This window comes from Lynx rufus, unplaced genomic scaffold (assembly GCF_022079265.1).
Source record: "Lynx rufus isolate CCGP_SWC_20201006 ecotype Redwood Valley unplaced genomic scaffold, mLynRuf1.p SCAF_6, whole genome shotgun sequence".
NCBI lineage: Eukaryota > Metazoa > Chordata > Mammalia > Carnivora > Felidae > Lynx > Lynx rufus.
The window spans coordinates 106,495,265-106,514,592 of NW_025814878.1; the positions used below are offsets into that span (position 1 = coordinate 106,495,265).

General features: G+C 51.7%; 1 long non-coding RNA gene across 1 annotated transcript; it reads right to left on the reverse strand.

Moving 5' to 3' along the window:
* Positions 1-887: 887 nt before the first annotated feature.
* On the reverse strand, positions 888-7,013 carry LOC124528798 (uncharacterized). The gene is made up of 3 exons (XR_006966234.1): positions 6,817-7,013; positions 4,828-4,956; positions 888-1,443 (listed from the first exon to the last, which is right to left on the reverse strand). It is a non-coding gene; the product is annotated as an uncharacterized LOC124528798 (long non-coding RNA).
* Between the last annotated feature and the right edge of the window lie 12,315 nt (positions 7,014-19,328).

A 19,328-nucleotide genomic window follows, 5' to 3' on the forward strand; every position in this document is an offset into this window, starting at 1 on the left:
CACCCCTTAAGGGAGGCTCTTAGCCCTGGGGGGGCGGGGGGAAGCTTTATCAGTTTACCATATTGCCCTGAGTAGAGGACCATGCACTGTGTGGGGAACCATCCCAAGGGGCTATGAGGTGGAGGGCACTTAGGACTGGGGGCGGAACCCAGTTGCCCTGCTTGGTGCTAGGCTGGCCGCGTGCCTGGGCCCTGGGAGATATTTGTAGGGCCCCCTGCAGTCGCTTTTAGGGACTCAGAGACTTGGGCCTTGTCCATAGGGTGGCGGGCATGGGACTCTAGGCTAATTGGTGGAAAATCAGTCATTAAGGACCAGGAAATGAACAATAACTTGACAAGCAGTGGACAATTTTCCATCAATTAGAACACAGTGTCTTTGGGTCAAATGAGACTTCTCTGTGGAGAGATTTCCCTGGAGGGATAGAGGAGGACACACACCAGGAGCACGCCCATTGCCCTTCCCCTCCCCTGTGCATGGCACCCTGCCATTCACGGAAGAAGGGGTGTGCCTGGCGACAAGGCAAGGAGCAGGCTCAGAGGACAGAACCCCTTCTCCCTTCATCCCCTTTGGGAGCTGCCCCATGATTTCCTTCCTTGTGAAGACGCTTGGATTTTAATCCCAATTCTGTCACTTTCTAGCCTGAAATCCCAAAGCGGAGGGGCCCGGTGGGGGGTTACTGGGTTTTTTCAGCTGCTGAATGGAGAGACACATGATCAGGCAGAGAGGTGGGGAGGCATGGTGTAAGTCACGTGGGCTTCTCAGTCTCAGCACTGGGTAGATTGGAGCTGGGTTGTTATTCCTTGATTACCTGTCCGGCTTGCACGTCCTTCCCTCTCCCCTTCCGCGCTCCTGTTACAATGCCTTGTTGGCTAACTTTTATTCAGTAAGCACCTAAGAACTTGTAACACATTCTGTTGTTTGTTAACTGTTTAATCATTTATGCCTCATCTCTCCAACTACATAACAAACTGAGGTCAGTGGCTTACAATTGTAGTCATTTTGGAATTTCCTGTTGCACCCAGCACAGTGTGTTTTGCATAGTACATGCACAGTAAATGCTTGTTGATTACATTTTATTATGATTAGATACTTAAGAGCAGAGCTTAAAGAAAAAAAAAAAGCCTGATACACCGCAGAGCAAGTTGGTGCCCTGAAGGCATCGGCTGGGGGTTGGTTGTAGAACTTGGGCAGGAAATGCGTCTTCACTGATGGAGGGACAGGGCTGGGGGGCGTCAAGGGAGCTGGGGTAGGACAAGGTGGCACTCTCACACCCTCAGAGGCACCCCTCCTCCCAGAAGGCTGTGCTTCCATTCTTTTCCACACTTCTTCCTGCTCCCCTTCTGCTGGTCCATGAGGATGCCTTCAGAACTCTGCTGAGCAAGGGAAGCATTCCTTCCCAGGAGAACCTTGAAAGCCTAGGGTTTGAGGTCTCAGCCACTGGCGCTGGAGGGTGAGATGGGATGGGATATAAAGGAGGAAAGTCAAAGCCAAGGTAGCCTCACACTGGGAATAGCTACCACCTATGAAGCATCTATTATATGCTAGACCTTTTTTTTTTTTTTTAATGTTTATTTATTTTTGAGAGAGAGCACACGCGACAAGACAGGGTGTGAGTGGGGCGGGGGGCGGGCAGAAAGAGAGAGAGGGAGACACAATCCAAAGCAGGCTCCAGGCTCAGCACAAACCCATGAACAGCGAGATCATGACCTGAACCGAAGTTGGATGCTTAACTAACTGAGCCACCCAGGTGCCCCAATATAACAGGCATTTCTGATATGTATCTGATACGTATCTCTGATTCCCACAGTGGTCCTAATGTGGATTCTTTCTTTCTTCCCTTCCTTCCTTCCTTTCTTCCTTCCTCTCTCCTTCTCCCTATCTCTCCCTCCTCCACTCTTTCTCTCTTCCTGTCTTCCTCCCTCCCTCTCTCTCCCTCTCTTTCTCTCTTCCTTCCTTCCTTTTTCTTTTTCTTTCTTTCTTTCTTTCTTTCTTTCTTTCTTTCTTTCTTTCTTTCTTTCTTTCTTCTTCTCTCTCTTTTTCTCTCTCTCTCTTTTTCTCTCTCTCTTAGAAGGCAGTGCCCCAAATGGCAGAGGCAACAGATGTAGCATGGATATGAGAGGAGATAAGAGAGAGTTTTTACACATTGCTTATTGTGTGTGGTGTCCAGCTGGGCCCATGGAGTGGAGCTCACACATTTTCTTGCGGCTTTCATACTGTGTCCTGAATCACATTCCATGCCAGGTCTGGGCTGGGCCCACCTCCTTCTTGGTTCTTTTGTACCCCTTCTTTTTTCTGGCCTTCTCTCCTCCAGTCCCTTCTTCTCTTGACCCCTGGCCCTCCAGTCTCCAAGACCTTCCTCGTGGTCACTAGGCAGCAGGAAGTCTCTGGAGCCAGGCATCGGGAGGCTGGAGTGAGGTTGGATCTCAATTAGAGATGAACCAACTGTGCATCAGGCACTGTGTTAAGCATTCTTCATGTGTGACCTCATTTCACCTCCTAACAGCCCTCAGAGATGATACAATATATTATGTTAGTGCCCCACTCCTGTGCCTTCCCCCTGACCTCTTAGACTCCTAAGGCTTTTAGTCACCAACACCTGCCTGTCCTTGCCTGAAGGCTCCCTCTGGGCCTTGAAATCCACTTTACCACAGTGTGGGAGGCCAGAAGTGCAGGGGCATTAACCGCTTCTGGGAGAGCCCCCCACCCTTTATCACCTTCCTTCCCTTCCTTGTCTTACTTCTTCACTTCTCTACTGGCGTTTACCTCCTGAATCAGACCCATATACTGGAATAGTTGTCTCGGGGGCATCCAGCCTAAGTCAGGTGGGCACTGTGATTTTTTTTAAATCTGTATTTCCAGGGGCGCCTGGGCGGTTCAGTCGGTTAAGCGTCTGACTCTTTGATTTTGGCTCAGGGCATGATCTCATGGTTCACGAGTTCGAGCCCCAAGTGAGGCTCCGCGCTGACAGCTTGGAACCTGCGTGGGATTCTCTCTCTCTCTCTCTCTCTCTCTCCTTCTCTCTCTGCCCCTCCCCCACTTGCTTGCTCTTTCTCAAAATAAAAAAAAAAGCTTTAAATTTGCATTTCCTTCATTGGGAGTGGTATTGTGCATCTTTCATCCGTAAGGCCCACTCCCCCCCCCATTTAAAAAAAATCGAAGTATAGTTAACACAACGTTATATTAGTTTCAGGTGTAAAACACAGCGACTCCATAGTCTGTACATTATGCTGTGCTCACAAGTGTAGCTGGCACCTGTCATCATATGACACTATTACAATACCCTCGACTATCTTCCCTATGCGACATCTTTCATCCTGTGACTTATTCATTCCATACCTGGAAGTCTGTCCTTCCTACTCCCCTTCACCCCATGTGGCCCATCCCCACACTCCCCTCCTCTCTGTGGCAACTATCATTTTGTTCTTTGTACAGAGGGGTCTGTTTCTGCTTTCTTTGTTTGCTCATTTGTTTTGCTTTGTTTTGTTTTCGATTCCACATGTAAGCAAAATCGTATGGTATTTGTCTTTCTCTGTCTGACTTATGTCACTAACCATAATACCCTCCAGGTCTATCCATGTTGCAAATGGCAAGATCTCATTCTTTTTTATGGCTGAGTAATACTCCAGGGTGTGTGTGTGTGTGTGTGTGCGTGTGTATATGCACACACACCCAACTTTTTCCTTATCCATTCATCTATTGGTGGACACAGGTTGCTTCCGTATCTCGGCTGCTGTAAATAATGCTGCGATAAACATAGGGTGCATATATCTTTTCAAGTTAGTGTTTTTGTTTTCTTTGGGTAAACACCCAGTAGTGTAATTATTGGTTCCTATGGTATTTCTATTTTACTTTCTTGAAGAACCTCCATACTGTTTTCCACACTGGACCAATTTATAGGTGGGTAGTGTTATTAACCTCGCTTTACAAGTGATAAGACCACAGCTCAGTGAAACTCATGCCCAGTTCCCCGATGACATGAGCAAAGTGCCTGTGTCCACACCCTGGCTTGGTACACAGCATGTGTCCACTTTGTTGCTGCACTACCATATGGCTTCTTGAGGGCTCTTCCTCCCTGCCCCCCAGAAGTCTGGTTCAAGGCCATTCTCCTTGGTTTCGTGCCTTGAGAGATAAGACGTGAGAGGTAGGTTGGAAGTGGGGAGTGTTTCCAGGCCACCCAGCCCTTCCTGCCTCCCTTGTGGGTCACTGCTGGCAGTCAGAGCCAGTTCCTGGATCACAGACAGAAAGAGAACCTGCCAGCCTGGACATGTGACGAATGGAAAAAAGTGCCAGAGTGCTGGAAAAGGAGAGGGCTGAGCCAGGGGTACAAGAAGAGGGTGCTCAGGCCGAGGTAGTCCTTTCTGAGCCTCTGCACTATTCAAGAGAATGTGACCCCTCTTCCCTGCACACAGGAACCCCGAAACACAGGAGGGGCTGAGGTGAGGAGAGAGGAAAAGGATTTCTTTTTAACTTTGTTTATTTTGAGAGAGAGACAGAGAGAGCGAGCGGGGGAGGATAGAAAGAGAGGGAGAGAGAGAATCCCAAGCAGGCTCTGCACTGTCAGTGCAGAGCCCAACTTGAGGCTCAAACCCATGAACCACTAAGACCATGACCTGAGCCAAAACCAAGAGTTGGATGCTCAACCAACTGAGCCACCCAGACGCCCCAGAAAGGATTTTTTGAGAGTGAGGTTTGTTCATCCTCAGATGAGAAAGCTCCCCCCCCCCCCCGAGAACCTTGGGAGCCGGGCAATAATTGGCCTGCCTCTTTGTGAGCGTAGAGGTGAACACGGGGGCAGTGAGGACATGATTCCCTCAAGACAGACGTTACCTGGAGGGAACATCTTGAAAGTTTCTACTCGTTTGGTTTTCATGGCAAGTTTAGATTCTCCCAGAAGCAGGCACCGAGACAAAGATTCCAGCACAAGTAGTCTGTTTGGGAAGGGGTCCCTGGAAATACCTGTGGAGGAGCGGGAAAGTGAGAACGGAGGCCAGGAAGCCAATGGAGGGAGTGTTCTCGTGCATTGGCCGGGAACTCTGAAAGATAAATGAGATATGCTTCAAGTTGTCCATACCACAGGGCGAGAAAGCTGGGGTATTTATCTACTGGTTCTCCCCTTTGCTGTGGGTTCAAGGCTGCTTCAGGGCACGTTAACTCTCCAGCACTTCCAGCTTGGCCTGAGCTGGAGTCAAGAGTGTTTCCATGGCCAGAAAAACCCTCTGGCAAAGAGCAGGTGTTGGCAGTGAGCGGCCTTGTCCATCTAGAGGTATGTGCCCACAGATAATGGGCCGGGTGCCAGCGCCTGGCACACTCTGCCCTCTGTTCTCCTCCTTGACTTTTCCTTTCCATGTGCTTCTGTGAATTCGTGTCATCTCCCACGGCCCCCCTCTTAAATGCTTGGTGTTCTCAAGGCTTCAGCCTTGACCCACTGCTCCCCTCAAGCTGCGTGTCCTCTTGGACAGTCCCACCCACTCGCATGGTTTTAACCAAGTCTGGGTTGGTGGCTCCAAGTACTAACCCAATCTGGACGTCTCACCCCCACCTCCACGTCTGTGAGCCTCCAGTGATGGCATATGCAACGTATCCCAGACTCAAATCATCATCTGCGTCCCAAAACATACTCCACTTTGGCATTTTCTCCTCAGTGGTGGCATTCTGATCCACCCCGTCCCTCTAGAAACTAGGAGTCACCCCTTGATTCTCCCTATCCCTTCCTTTTCACATCCAATCAGTCACCAAGTCCTCCGGATGTGACTTCCAGAATATTCTCAGGGTCATTCCCTCTTCTCCATCCCCACTCTTGATGGTCTGGACCTTCATCGTCTTCCCCCTGAGGTATTCCAGTAGCTTCCTAATTGCCACCCCTCCCCCCACTTCCAACCTGATCTCTTCCTATACCTCCCTGTTCCTATACCTCCTCTCTCCCTCTCTTTTGACCAAAGAGCATTGGTCAAAAGTTCAGTCTCAAGTGCCAACCAGAGCTTGTCATGCCTTGCTTAAGACCCATCTCCGTGGGGCGCCTGGGTGGCTCAGTAGGTTTAGCGGTTAATCGGTTAAGCGTTCGACTTCGGCTCAGGTCTGATCAGACTGTGGTTGTGAGTTCGAGCCCCGAGCCCCCAGGTGGGGCTTCAGTGCAGAGCCTGCTTCAGATCCCCCGGTTTCCCTCTCTCTCTGCCCCTCCCCTGCTCGTGCTCTCTCTCCCTCTCCCTCAAAAATAAATAAACATTAGAAAAAAAATTCCATCTCCACAGAGCTAAATTCGAGCACGTTGGCCTGGTGCACAGGTTTCCTCCCTTGAACCTCTGAGTCCATCCCTGGTCACTCCCGGCTCTGCCACTTGGGACCTGTGGCCTGTGCTATGCTCCTTGTCCTCCCGTCGTGCTCCCTGCTTGGCATACCTTTTCTTCTTTCTGCTTTCCTGGCTGACTCTAAGACCCAGCTTAGATGACACCTCCTCCTGGAAGTTTTCCTTGAATGCCCCGAGCTAGCTTAGACACTCTTCTTTTATACTCTTGTATCCGTGCAAGCATCAGAAAATTCACCGCAAATAGGCTCAAATAACAACGGGAACTGATTGGCTCGCGTAACCCAAAAAATCAAGGGGTAGGGTTCCCTGCAGGTGATGTGTGATCCAGGGGCTTCAACCCCTGCCATTGGGTTCTGTGCATTGCTTAACTCTGCCTTTCCCTGGGTGGGCTTTGTTCTCAGAGTCCTTGGAGGGAGTCCCATCAGCTTTAGACTCACATCCTGCCCAGTCCAGGCCGGTGAACTGTTCGAGCAAATGCTGGCTTGTTGGGACCTGTCTAGGAATTTACTTACCTTGCTCCAAACCAATCAAAATGGCCAAGGGCTTAGAGTGTTCTATTTGGGGATTGGCAAACCATGGCCAACTTGTTTCTGGAATGGCAGAATGGTTCAGTAGTGGAGGCAGAGACCAGCAGATGATTTCTGTAACAGGCCAGATAGTAAATATTTCAGGCTTTGTGGGCCAAGAGACAGAATCAAGGATATTACGTAGGGACTCCTATAACAAGAAAGAAAACAAACTTTCACAAAATTTTTATTGACGGGATTACAATTACAGTGATAACGGAGTACAAAAAAAAATAACTGAGTGTAATATTTGTAGCCCATATCTGCTAATGAGAAGAATGGGATTTGGGGGGAGGAGAGGGGTAACATTTTGTTTGACTGGAACTCAAAGGTAATGCTCCCTATCATAAAATTGATGGCAAATGTTCGTTCATCTATAAAAATCATTCTTCGTTCACAGACCGTACAGAAATAGGCAGGGTTTGGCTTAGGGGCCACCGTTTGCAGACCCCCTGAATTAAATCAAACCATTAAGAAGCTAAGGGAAGAGATTGTGGAAAGCTGGAAAAGGAGACAGAAAACCACCCTGATGGTGGCGATGATTCCGGTACCACAGGTCTTCCTGTGGGGGGCTCCCTTTGTGATGTGTCATTCTCAGAGGCAGGCTGTGGGAGCGTTTTATAAGGCATTTCTTTATAAGACAAGTCCATGTCCACTAGACCCCCTAAACCTGACACCATTCCTATAAAATAGGCAGGGCAAGGGTTGGTTGTACCCTTTTCACAGAGGAGAAACTGAGGCTCAGTTCCCTAAGTGGCTTGTCTGAGGTTTTGCAGAAAGGCCTCTCTGGGATACCTTAGGGGATTCTAAGACAGGCTCTAGGGACACGTGTTATGCTCAGTGAGTGATTGAACAATTGTGGTAGCCCCTGGCTGGGGGACAGAGGCTGGCCAGTGGGAGGACAGGCTGGTCTGGACATGGCCCGGGATGCTAGGTGTCCAGGTGGCTCTGTGACATTCAGTGGTCACCTGGGATGGGCCTGGTCAACAAAGGTGTTCAGGAACGCAGCTCTGTTTTAAGAATCAATGGGTTTAGGCCTGTCTTCCTTAGAAGTCCCCATGCAAGACAGCTCGATATCAGCTCAGGAGCCCTGAGCTAGAGAGGAATCAGGCTTTGGGCAAGAATGACCAGGGCCACAAACAAGGAATCTGAACGCTCCTGGTTCTGCATGCATGGGTGGGGTTTAAACCTTGATGTCGGGTTGACCCCAAGGCGGGGCGGGGGTGGGGGGGTGGGCAGGCTGTGGGCCGCTCTCAGCAAGACCATCTCAGCCCACCTCCAGGGCGGACCTGACCTTGACTGCCCAAGGTCAGGGAAGGGTTCTGGGGGTGTGCAGAGGCAGCCGGAAGTGAAGGATGGCTGCTGGCTTCCTTTCAGGGATGATGGTAAGCGGAAACCGAGCGTGTATGTGCTGGTGCAGACAGACACACGTGCACGTTGGCACATTCCCTGGTTTTGCACACATATTTACACACCCCCATAGTCGGGCAATCACACCCACACCCATCTTCACTACTAGGATCTCGCGTACACATTCCCATGGTTTCCCACATTTATTTGCCTGCTCCCAAGTGTGCACGCATACTCGTATCCTCCAGCATCCGTTCCCTAAGAGCTGCTGTGACACGGTACCACACGCTGGGTGGCTGAAACAACAGAACCTCATTATCAATTACTGTGCAATCTCCGCCTCCATCTCCCCGCGGACATCTTTTTACTGGGACCCTAGTCACATCGCGCTAGGTACCACCAGTACTGTCCCGGCACGACCCCATCTTGAATCCCTCGACAACAGCCCCGTGTCCAAATAAGATCATGTTCTGAAGGGTACCTGGGGGGGGGGGGTGGGGGCTCAGTTGGCCAAGCAGCCAACTCTTGATTTCGGCTCAGGTCACGACCTCCCGGTTCATGAGTTCGAGCCCCATGTTGGGCTCTGCGCTGATAGCTCGGGGTCTGGAGTCTGCTTCGGATTCTGTGTCTCCCTCTCTCTCTGCCCCTCCCCCACTCACGCTCTTTCTCTCTCTCTCTCTCAAAAATAAATAAACTTAAAAAAAATTTTTAATGTTCATTTATTTATTTATTTTGAGACAGAGAGAGAGAGAGAGAGGGAGACCACAGAATCCCAAGCAGGCTCCAGGCTCCCAGCTGTCAGCACAGAGCCCGACGTGGGGCTCGAACCCACGAACCGTGAGATCATGACCTGAGTCGAAGTCAGACACAACTGACTGAGCCACCCAGGCACCCCTAAATAAATAAATGAACATTTAAAAAAAGATCATATTCTGAGGTGCTGGGGGGTAGGATTTCAACATATGTTTTTTTGGGTGGGGGGCACAATTCAACCCATAACCACGTCTATGGTCATAAGATCTCACATGTACGGATCATACTCCCATAGTGCCACACGGATGTAGACGCACTACCAAGTCACCCAGACGCTCACACTCACATTGCCATAGTCACAAAATCACACATACCCATGCCTACCACACGGTCCACACTCCCAGGGCCTCCACCACCCCCGATCCCCTCTTCCGCAGTCTCTGTCTCACAAACAGCCACACACACTCTCCACAGCCCCCCGCCCTGCTCCTACACATCCCCTGGCCACACTCAGAGGCCACCCCGCCGAGGTCACGCTCTGAGACCTGGCACATTCACAGCCTCACACTCCGCTCGTATCTCTCACATCCTCCCCGACCCACACAAGCCTCTCCCTTTCTGACGCCTCCATCCAGAACACCCAGTCCCTGAACAACCAACCATCAGGGCGGGGAGGCGGTCGACAGCCCCTTGCCTTCTGGAATCAGGTGCCCCCTACAAGCCTGCTCCTTGCAGACTCCCACTTTCTCCTCCCGGGGGCAGGCAGACAGACACACACACACACACACACACACACACACACACACACACAGTCACACTCGCACCCGCGCCCCTGCGGCAGCCCCATGGCTCAGTCTGTTCCTCATTATGGGCCAATGCGCCTGTTTACTCACCCAGCTGGAGATGGTTAGAGAGTGATAAATAATGAAAGAGAAAACAGGCTTTTCCCCTCTGCGGCTTCTATTTATGTAACATGTGTCACAGCTCACTCAGAGACTTTGTTTCGGAGCTGGTTGCAGGAAATAGTTTATTTTTTCCGGACGGTGGCTTGGGGGGTAGGGTGGGGGGCCCCGGTTTGGGTTTCTGGTCTCACGCCCATGGGAGTTTCGGGATCTGGCTCCCAGAGTCCTCCTCCCTCGGTGCCTCCCCTCCCCGCCTGGCCCAGTACCTCCTGGGCAGACACCATGGCTCAAGGCTACCTTAGAGCGGGGTTCTCATTCTTGGAAGGAGTGGGGTGATGGGAGGCCCCTCCCAGCTGCCTCTGAAACCCCTCAAGCAGATGGGCTTGTTTTAAGAGCCAGACAGCTTGAGGCTGGGACTCCCTGAGAGGTAGCGGTGGGACAGGGGGCTTCCTAGGTGGCCTGCACCTGTTAGCGGGGAGGGCCCGAAAGGATTCATTCTATAAAATATGAATAAAAAGATCCATAGCTTGTGTTCACTTAACACTTATAAAAGTCTGAAGGTCAGCTTTCAGATGCTGCTCCCTGAGGGGGAGGGGAGGGCAGGGACCCAGAAGGACTCGCCATGGTCTGCTCAACTGGTTGCGAAAAGCCCGGATTTTTCACACATCCCACAGCTCCCCTTCTACCAGGGGCACCTCCCTTGGTAGGGTTCTGGTCAACTTAACTCCTGCTAAGGCAGGTGGGAGTAGTTAGAAGGGTGTGGGTCTTGGAATGTAGGGGAATGTGAGCTGTCAGAGATCTGAGACATGCCCCCTCCCAAGCCTTCCCAAACACGACGGCAGCCATCCTTTGGGGGATGATCCAGGGAGGGAAGAAGCCTCAGAAAACGGCCTTGCTCCCCAAACCCCAGGGCCAGGAGGTTTTGGGGACATTTGAAGGCAACCTGCTCAGCCTGAGCCTGTCTCCTTGAATGCCAAGGCAGGGGGCTCGGGTCTTGCTTGGCATGGGGCCCCAGTGGTATCCCAGGCCATCTACTGGGGAAACCCGGAGGTACTGACCTGAGGAATAGAGCGTCCACTGGGGAAGACGGGCCGGGAAGCCCCCACCCCTGCAGACTGTGGGGGGTGGGGCATGTATACAGGTAACATGGGATCGGTCCCGCCCAGCGGCTTCACGGTCTCACAGGACTATTCCTCGGGCATCTCCTGGCCGGTGGAAGAAGCGGCCACATTCCCAAGACAAGGACTTTAAACACCATGTGACAAATGTCAGACCACATGGTGCGCGCCCAGTGCAAAAGTGAACACGAGCCAAGGTGGTGGCTTTCAAATCCAGCGGGTGTCAGAATCACAAGGGAGCTTCTTAAACACTGGTGCCCAGGCTCACCCCTGGGTGCTAGTTCAGTAGGTGGGGAGTGCCCAGGAATTGGGCAAGTTCCTGGAGATTCTGAGATTGGTGGTTTCCCCCAAAGACTTGGAGTCAACAGTGCCCTACATAAGTGGGCCCTGCAAGCAGCTTGTGCCCTCAAAGATGAGCCACGAGCCTTATGGGTTGGGTCGGGAGGGAATTTGACTTTCCCCAAAGGGCAGGAACGAATTGGTCAGAAGAATGGTAAAATTGGTTCGGTTGGAAGGAAGGGAGAGAGGAAGGAGGAAGGAGGAAGGAAGGAAAGAAATGAGAGTTTACCCACATCTATTAGGTGCCAGGCGTAGTTATGGGACATTTGGATCCGGCTGTTTCGACTTTTTGACATTTGTTGCCATTTCTGAAACCTGAAACATCGTCGACATCCTATTCATTATTGCGCTACAACGTCAACAAACAATAACATTCCCATTTTACTGAGGAGGACACCAAGGCTCAGAGAGGTTTAGTAACTTGTCTGAGGCCACTCAGCTAAGTCAATCCTGGCATCAGGAAGAGCCACTGCTCTTTTCACTGCTCCCGGGAGGAATCATCTCAAGGAGATAGAGTAACTGAGTGCAGAACCCGATTTGCAGCCCTCTTGCCAAGACTCCCTTCCTCCCACCTGTGAAATAAGAACCAAGGAGTTAGACTGGGAGGCATCCTGTCTGCCACTCACCAAGCCCCTTGCCTTTGGAACCCCGTGGACTCTCTCGAAGCCCACCCAGCCTGCATCCTGGTCTCAGGGCTCTCTGCCCGAGGGTCGATGCCCAGAACTCTTGTGATATTTGGGCGATGGGCTTCTGAATTCCAGGCCAATTTAGTCCCTGGAGCATTCGTGGCTCTGAGGGCATCCCAGGAGAGAGGAACCGTGTGATGGGGGGAGGGGGCTCAAGGAACACTGCTTCTTGGGTTTCCAGGTGCCTCCCACATCTCTGTCCCCTTGGCAGGATAGCGTAGGAGTGTGTGGGGAGGGGCAGGGCTGGCCAGAGCCTACTGTCCTAGTCGTTTGTTCATGCTGAGCTTGATTTAAAACACAGGGACTGTGCAATTTCATGAGACCCCTGCTCAGACCCCTCACAGATGCTCACCTGCATACACATGCTCTCAGGTGATCCCCTTGCATGCAGACCCCCTTCGTGAAGACCCAGACAAAACTCTGGACTCTAATGTCCCCTGTGGGTGGTGACGGGAGTAGTAAATATCATCCTAAACCCCAGGTGCTCCGCACATGTCTCTAAACTTCACATTGATCCTGCAAGGAAGCTTTTATTATATCCCTCCCCACTGCCACCTCCCACTACCTTGTAGAGGAGAGACACGGGGCCCAGAAAAGCCAAGTGACTGGCCCGAGGCCACACAGCTCTTACATGGCAGAGCTGGGCTGGTCCCCAGATCCGTCTCATGCCAAGCTCCCGCTCCATTCCTCTCACCAGGCCGCCTTTCCCGTTTTTCTCCCAGCACCCGGCATCTAGGAATGTTCCGCAGGTCAACTGATCAGTGCGTGTATGTGGGTTTTCTCTCGTATACAAGCAGCGCAGGCCCCGGCTGCCGTTTCTCCAAACCCACCCTGAGCTGTGACCTCCGTGCAGACTCAGCAAACCGCAGGCCCCTTTGCTTCCTCCACAGCCAGAACCAGCACCGGCCTGAATTCCTTGCGCTCCAGCCTCAGTGTCCCCTCTCGCGGGCCGCCACACCCGAGCGAGGCTCTGCCACCGCTTGAGGGGCTTCTGCCCTAGGACTGACCCTCAGGCTGGAAGCCTCTGGGGTGCAGCCGCCCGCATCCTCCCCTCGTCCTGCGAAACGTCAGGCCTGGCACTGCCCCCCCCCCCCCGGCAGCCCCCACTCCCCATGGCCCCCCGGGAGCCCAGGCTTTGCTTGAGGGCAGCGAGTGAAGCCGGCTGTAACAGAGAAACCTCGGGCTCCTCTTTAGAAGTCCCCGGAGGAGGCAGATCTGAGGAAAAGCTGCCGAGAAGGCGCCTGCAGCAAAGTCAGCTTGAGAACAAGCCGGCTGACAGGATGCTGAGCGGGGGATTAAGGTCGGGATCAGGGAAACCAGGGAAATGAAGGCAAGTTCCCTGCTCCCCTTGCTGCTGCTGCCACCGTGATGATGCTGGGTTTGTCTTCTTGTTTATTCTCATTCTGGGAAGGTGGGTGGGGAGGGAAGTGGGCTGGGGCCAGGCAGGGAGGTTGGGGGAGGAGGACAGAAAAGGGAGGAGAGAGGCAGGTGCAGGGCAGTGGAGAGCAGAGGACGCCAGGCCTCCTCGTGGCTTTCAGGGGCACACAGGGGGCCCTTCCCTGGGACCCTGTCCCCAGCAGGCCAGCCACCCCCTTGTGAACCTGCCCCCATGGCAGAGCCTGTCCTGAGTGTTGGTGGCAGGGCCGCTGAGGACAGAATCCACCAGAACAACATGGCAGACGCCAGAATCCCTCTGGATAGGGGACGAACCTGTTTCTACCTGCCTACAAATGCAAGGTCCCCTCTTTTGGGGGCAAGGCCATCACCCCGATGTGCCTACTCGTCCAAATGTCACAAGAGGCCAGCCAGATGGACTTCTGAATTCCAGGCCAGCCAGTGCCAGTAGAGCTGCAGCAAAATCTCGAACCCTCTCAGTGTCCCGGGTGAGCTGGTTAAGACTGTGGCTTCTGCCCTCAGACTGCCTGGGTTCAAATTCCCACTCTGCCACCAACTTGCTGCGTGACTTTGGTCATGTCGGCTCACCTCTCTATGCCTGAGTGGAAGAAAATACTAGCACCCCCTGCTTGGTTGTCAAGGTTGTCAAGAAGACGGAGAGAGCACGTGAAAAGTATTTGATGTAGGGCCCACCGCAGGGGATGTGTGCAGTGAGGGCAGTCTTGTTACCAGGGGGCTGCGTGAAGTTAACCCGCCTGAAAGCGTCTTAGAGGGAGGGAGCATGGAATCTCAGTTTGGAGACTGAGACCGGGGACTGTGTGAGTCAGGGGTGGGGGTGGAGGTCCCATTTGCCAGGTGAGTGCAGGGTCTGAGAAGGGGGAAAGGATATACCTCCTGGAGCCCTGCTCCGAGCCAAAGTTCCTGCTCTAACTAGGGGTAACATGACTACCCTCTCCCAGTCCAACCAAGGGTAAGCCAAGGGGACAAAGACCATGAAAAGATGCTGTTCATCATGGTGACCTTCCCAGAATGGAGCTTATTCTGGAAATCCAAGCAACTCAAAGAGGCTTCCAGTTGAACTCAAGTTCTCTGGGCCCATTGAGGGACGAGGCGACAGAGAAAGGTACAGAGGCTACACATCTGGAGGCAGAGGGCTCTGCCACCTTATAGCTGTGTGACTTGGCACAAGTCAATTAGTCTCTCTGGGCCTCTGTTGCCTGGTCTGCAAAATGGGATTAAGATTCATACCAAGGAGGGGTCATTGCTGGCCTCCAGGCTATGTGATTCAGGACCTGCTTAGCCTGGCCTACCACACAGTCCCTTCTGGAGGTCCTCAGCCCCTCACCCCATCTCTGGACACTGTAGGGTGGGACAGGCTAGGACTGGGGAAACTTCTGGGTGGGAGTGAGAGCCTGGGAGAGATACTGGTAATTGAAAAGGGTCTGCTGAGTCTGATTTCTTGGGAAAAGTACCTGGGCCAGGGGTTCTAGTCTCAGTGTGTGGGGAGCGCCTGGCTGGGAATTTCTATTTCTAGGGGACTGGTTTCTGAAAAAGCTAATTTCAAAAATACGTCTTTTTTTTTTTTTAACCTGTCAATAAAAGTTATATCTATGTATTGTGGAAAATTTGGAAAATACAGAAAAACGCAAAAAAAAAAAAAAAAAAAAAGGAGATGACGTTCAGCCATAATTCCACCACTCAGAGATTACCATGGGAGGATTTTACTGTATCTTCTAGTTTTTTTAAGTACACACTCACTCACACACTCATACATTTTCACACACACGTATTAACTTTATTACATACAGCATAACATGCTTGATGTATATACATCTCCAAAATTTAGGAACAGGATCATGGAATCAAGAATACACTAGCATTTCAGGGGTGCTTGGGTGACTCAGTTGGTTAAGCGTTGGACTTTGGCTCAGGTCATGATCTTGGGTTCGTGAGTTCGAGCCCCGCGTCAGGTTCTGTGCTGACAGCTCAGAGCCTGCAGCCTGCTTGGGATATTGTGTCTCTCTCTCTTTCTGCCCCTTCCCCCCTCAAAAATAAATAAAAACATTTTAAAAATTAAAAAAGAGAAAGAATATATTACTGTTTCATAAACTGTTTTTTTTCATCAAACAAAATATGAAGAACCTTGTCTCCAGGTCATTAAATATTCTTCTCGAACATAATTTGAAATGTTCCATCTGTTGGATGTGTCATAAGGTGTATACAGTGGTCCCCTCCTTACCCTCAGGACCCCCAGTGGATGCCTGAATCTGTGAATAGTACCAAATCTTATATATACACTATGTTTTTCTCCCATACACATACACCTATGATAAAGTTTATTTTTTTTTTAATTTTTTTTTCCAACGTTTATTTATTTTTAAGACAGAGAGAGACAGAGCATGAACGGGGGAGGGGCAGAGAGAGAGGGAGACACAGAATCAGAAGCAGGCTCCAGGCTCTGAGCCATCAGCCCAGAGCCCGACGCAGGGCTCGAACTCACGGACTGTGAGATCGTGACCTGGCTGAAGTCAGACGCTTAACTGACTGCGCCACCCAGGCGCCCCAATAAAGTTTAATTTATAAATTGGGCACAGTAAGAGATTAATAGCAATAACTAATAATAAAATAGAACACATAACAATAACTTTAATATAACAATATGTTATACAATATATAACAATAATAATAATAAAAAGTGAATGTGGGGGTGCCTGGGTGGCTCAGTCGGTGAAGCGTCCAACTTCGGCTCAGGTCATGATCTTGGGTTCCTAAGTTCGAGCCCCGTGTCAGGCTCTGTGCTGACAGCTCGGAGCCTGGAGCCTGCTTTGGATTCTGTGTCTTCCCCCCACCACCCCCGCCCCTCCCCTGCTCATGTTCTGCCTCTCTCTGTCTCTCAATAATAAATATGTGTTAAAAAAATTTTTTTTAAAGGTGAATGTGGTCTCTCTCTCTCAAATGTCTTACTGTTCTGCATTCACCCCTCGTCTTGTGATGACACGAGATGGTAAATGCCCACATGATAAGAGGAGGTGAGGGAAATGACGTAGGCGCTGTGACATAGCGTTAGGATCCTGTTGACCCTCCAACAATAGGTCAGAAGGAAGATTATCTTCTTTTGGACCATGGTTGACCACAGGTAACTGAAACCGTGGGAAGCGAAACCACGGATAAAGGGGAACTACTGTACTTCTATCAGTCCTCAGTTATTGGTCATCCAGAGTGTTTCTAGATTTTTCTAGTGTGAACAACACCGTGATAAACATTCCCTTATAGAGATCTTTGTGTGGGGGTGTATGTGTGTGGGTGGCTGACTTTTGCAGTGTTTGTGTATCTGTCTGTCTACCCACCTCCCACCTCTGCTTGGAGCCCGAGACCTTCTAGACCAGACTCTGCACCCTAGCTTGGCTCCTCGTTCACTGTAGACGTGCCGTAATTGTGGAGTTGCGTGGCATTTCTGAAACCTGTTCTGGAGTGAGGTACTTGAAGGGTGGGCTGATCAGAGAGGAGCCCACCTTCCTTGCTAGAACCCTCAGGGGGTCCCCGGTGCCCCTATGCTGGGCCTGCCCAGTTCTCCTGGGAAAAAGACATTCCCAAGCTCAGAGCCCCTGGCCGTCCTGGACGCACATGGAAATCCCTCCCAGTATCTCTTATCTTCCTGGTAGCAAACCAAACATTGCCTCCCCCTGCCGGGACCCTCCTCCTTTGTACCCCCCATCCCTGACTCATTTGAGTTCTTTTGTTGTGTCTTCAAGCTGAGGGCCCAGCCGACAGAGCCCTTTCACCTGCTCATTACTGCTGGAGCAATGTTGTGGCAGTTCCCCGGGCTCCCCACGAAGCAGCCCCCTCTCCGGCCTCCTTTTCTGTCAGCACAGCGCACAGCCCAGCGGCCCCCCGGCAGGTGCCCACTCTGGCGCACCTCAGCCCTGCCCCCAGCTTTGCCTGCCACCTCCCACGGCCCCCAGGAGCTTTTGTCTCTTCTTCTGCCCTCCCCCCCCCCCCCCCCGCCCCGGGGCTCTGGGCACAGTCCCTCATTCCTCCTAATACAGATTTTTAAGAATCATGGATTTTGAAACTCTTAGTTTTTCAACGGGTCTTACAAAAAAAAAAAAAAAAAAAAAGGTAGGAGACCAAAATCGAGAGGTAAAACTTCCTAATTGAATATCCCCCTCTCAAGCATCCATTCTCCCAACCTCCTGTAGTTCTCTCTTTCTTATTTTTCTCTTCTTTTTTTCTTCTCCCTTTTTCTCCCTCTTCCCCCTTTCTCTCCTTCCCTTCCCTCTCTCTCCCCTTCTCCCTTCTCTCTTTCAGCCCTGGCACACTCTCCCACCCTCCTGTCCTCTGTCCTCATTTCCCCTCCTCTTCCCTTCTTTTTTAAGTTTTTTTTTTTCTTTTAACTTTCAAGGTCATTCCGGACTCCTGACGCCGCCAGTCCCTTGGTGAGACGTGAGCGCCATTGGCGTCCGTGGCCTCTGTTTCCGTGGCAACCCAGTAACCATTAATTTTCAATTAAAGGAGACAAAAAGCTCCATGACAGCTCCAGGTCTGCTGAAGATGTCAAGAATCTGTATTAATATACAGCAAGAGAGCATAATTGTGTGTCCATCTTCCAGAGCAGCGAAAAATGGAGGGATAATTACCAGCTCGAAAGCCACTCTGTAATTTAGTTCTTACTGTCACCACAGCCCTACACATTAGCATAAATTAAAAGCAGAGTTTATTGTTATCAAAGTGCATTGATATCGCCAGACCCGCTTTCTTCCCTTTAACTGTTTGTCGTGGGTGAGTGACTCCCCAACTCCCCCTCGGGTCTCCCTGGGGGGGGGGTGGGGAGGGGGGAGGAGAAGTGCCAGGGCAGGGAAGGCTAGATCTGGAAGGTCTCTGCAGGTCGGGCTGTGGTTCTGGAAGCAGCCAGCGATGAGGAGCCTGGCGTTGGTGGGCAGGGGCTTGGCTATTCATTCACCTTCCATGTGTGAATTCTTTGTTTTGCCCAAGAGCCCTCCAGATCTTTCCAGATGGATTTGCTGCCCATCCTGGAGTCACCCTTCCGGGCCTAGTGTAGTGTGGGGCAGGCGGACCATCAAAGCCAACCTGTTAAACAAAGGAATGAGTGAATGTGGAGGGGTCTCCGCTCCTGGGCCGGTGTCCGGTGTCCGCAGGGGGCTGTCCTGCTTTTCCGGTTCAGGGTGACCATCCTCCCGGCTCTGGCCCAGTTCTTGTGGGGCCACCCAGGCCCCTGGCTCCCAGTGTGGCCCCCTCTGTGGCCCCCTTTCCCTGGCTGCTTGACCATCCACCCCCACACCCTCTCCCTGCCTGGGTCCTGCCACCCTGCAGACTCACCTCCAAGCAGCTGGAGCGCCTCAAAGTGTCTCACTGCCAGGGTGCCAGTGACAACCACAGCAATCATGAATTTCCATGAATGGGGGGATGTGGGGTTTTCTTGTATTCTATCCAGAGAGAGCTGTCCTTCAGAGGGGAATTTAGTGTAATTACCCTTAAGGGAGCGATCCTTACACAGTCAGTCACAACACTGACCTCCTGGCTGAGATCTGACAGCAAAATTACAGGCTGTGTACTCAACAGAAGGGGCATCCTCCTTTCGGGGTGGGGGGGAGGCGGGAAGGAAGGAGGAGGGAAAGGAGATGTAGAGGCTTTGAAAAGAAAAGTGCTGGCTTCCAGCTGCCAGGCGAGTGGGTTCTCCTTGGCAAGGCGTCCGTGGAGCAGGGAGAGGTGCACAGAGATCCCCCTGGGACTTCAGCTGGTTGGTGAGGACACGCTGAGGACTGGCCAAGGCTGGCACTCCGGCCCTTTAAATCTTTGAGCCGTGGTCTGTGATCTTAGCTAAGTACTGGGAACTATTGGATCAACTACTCAGGCACGTTTTGCCAAACGTATCTGTCCCTTGGTCTCTCCTGAAA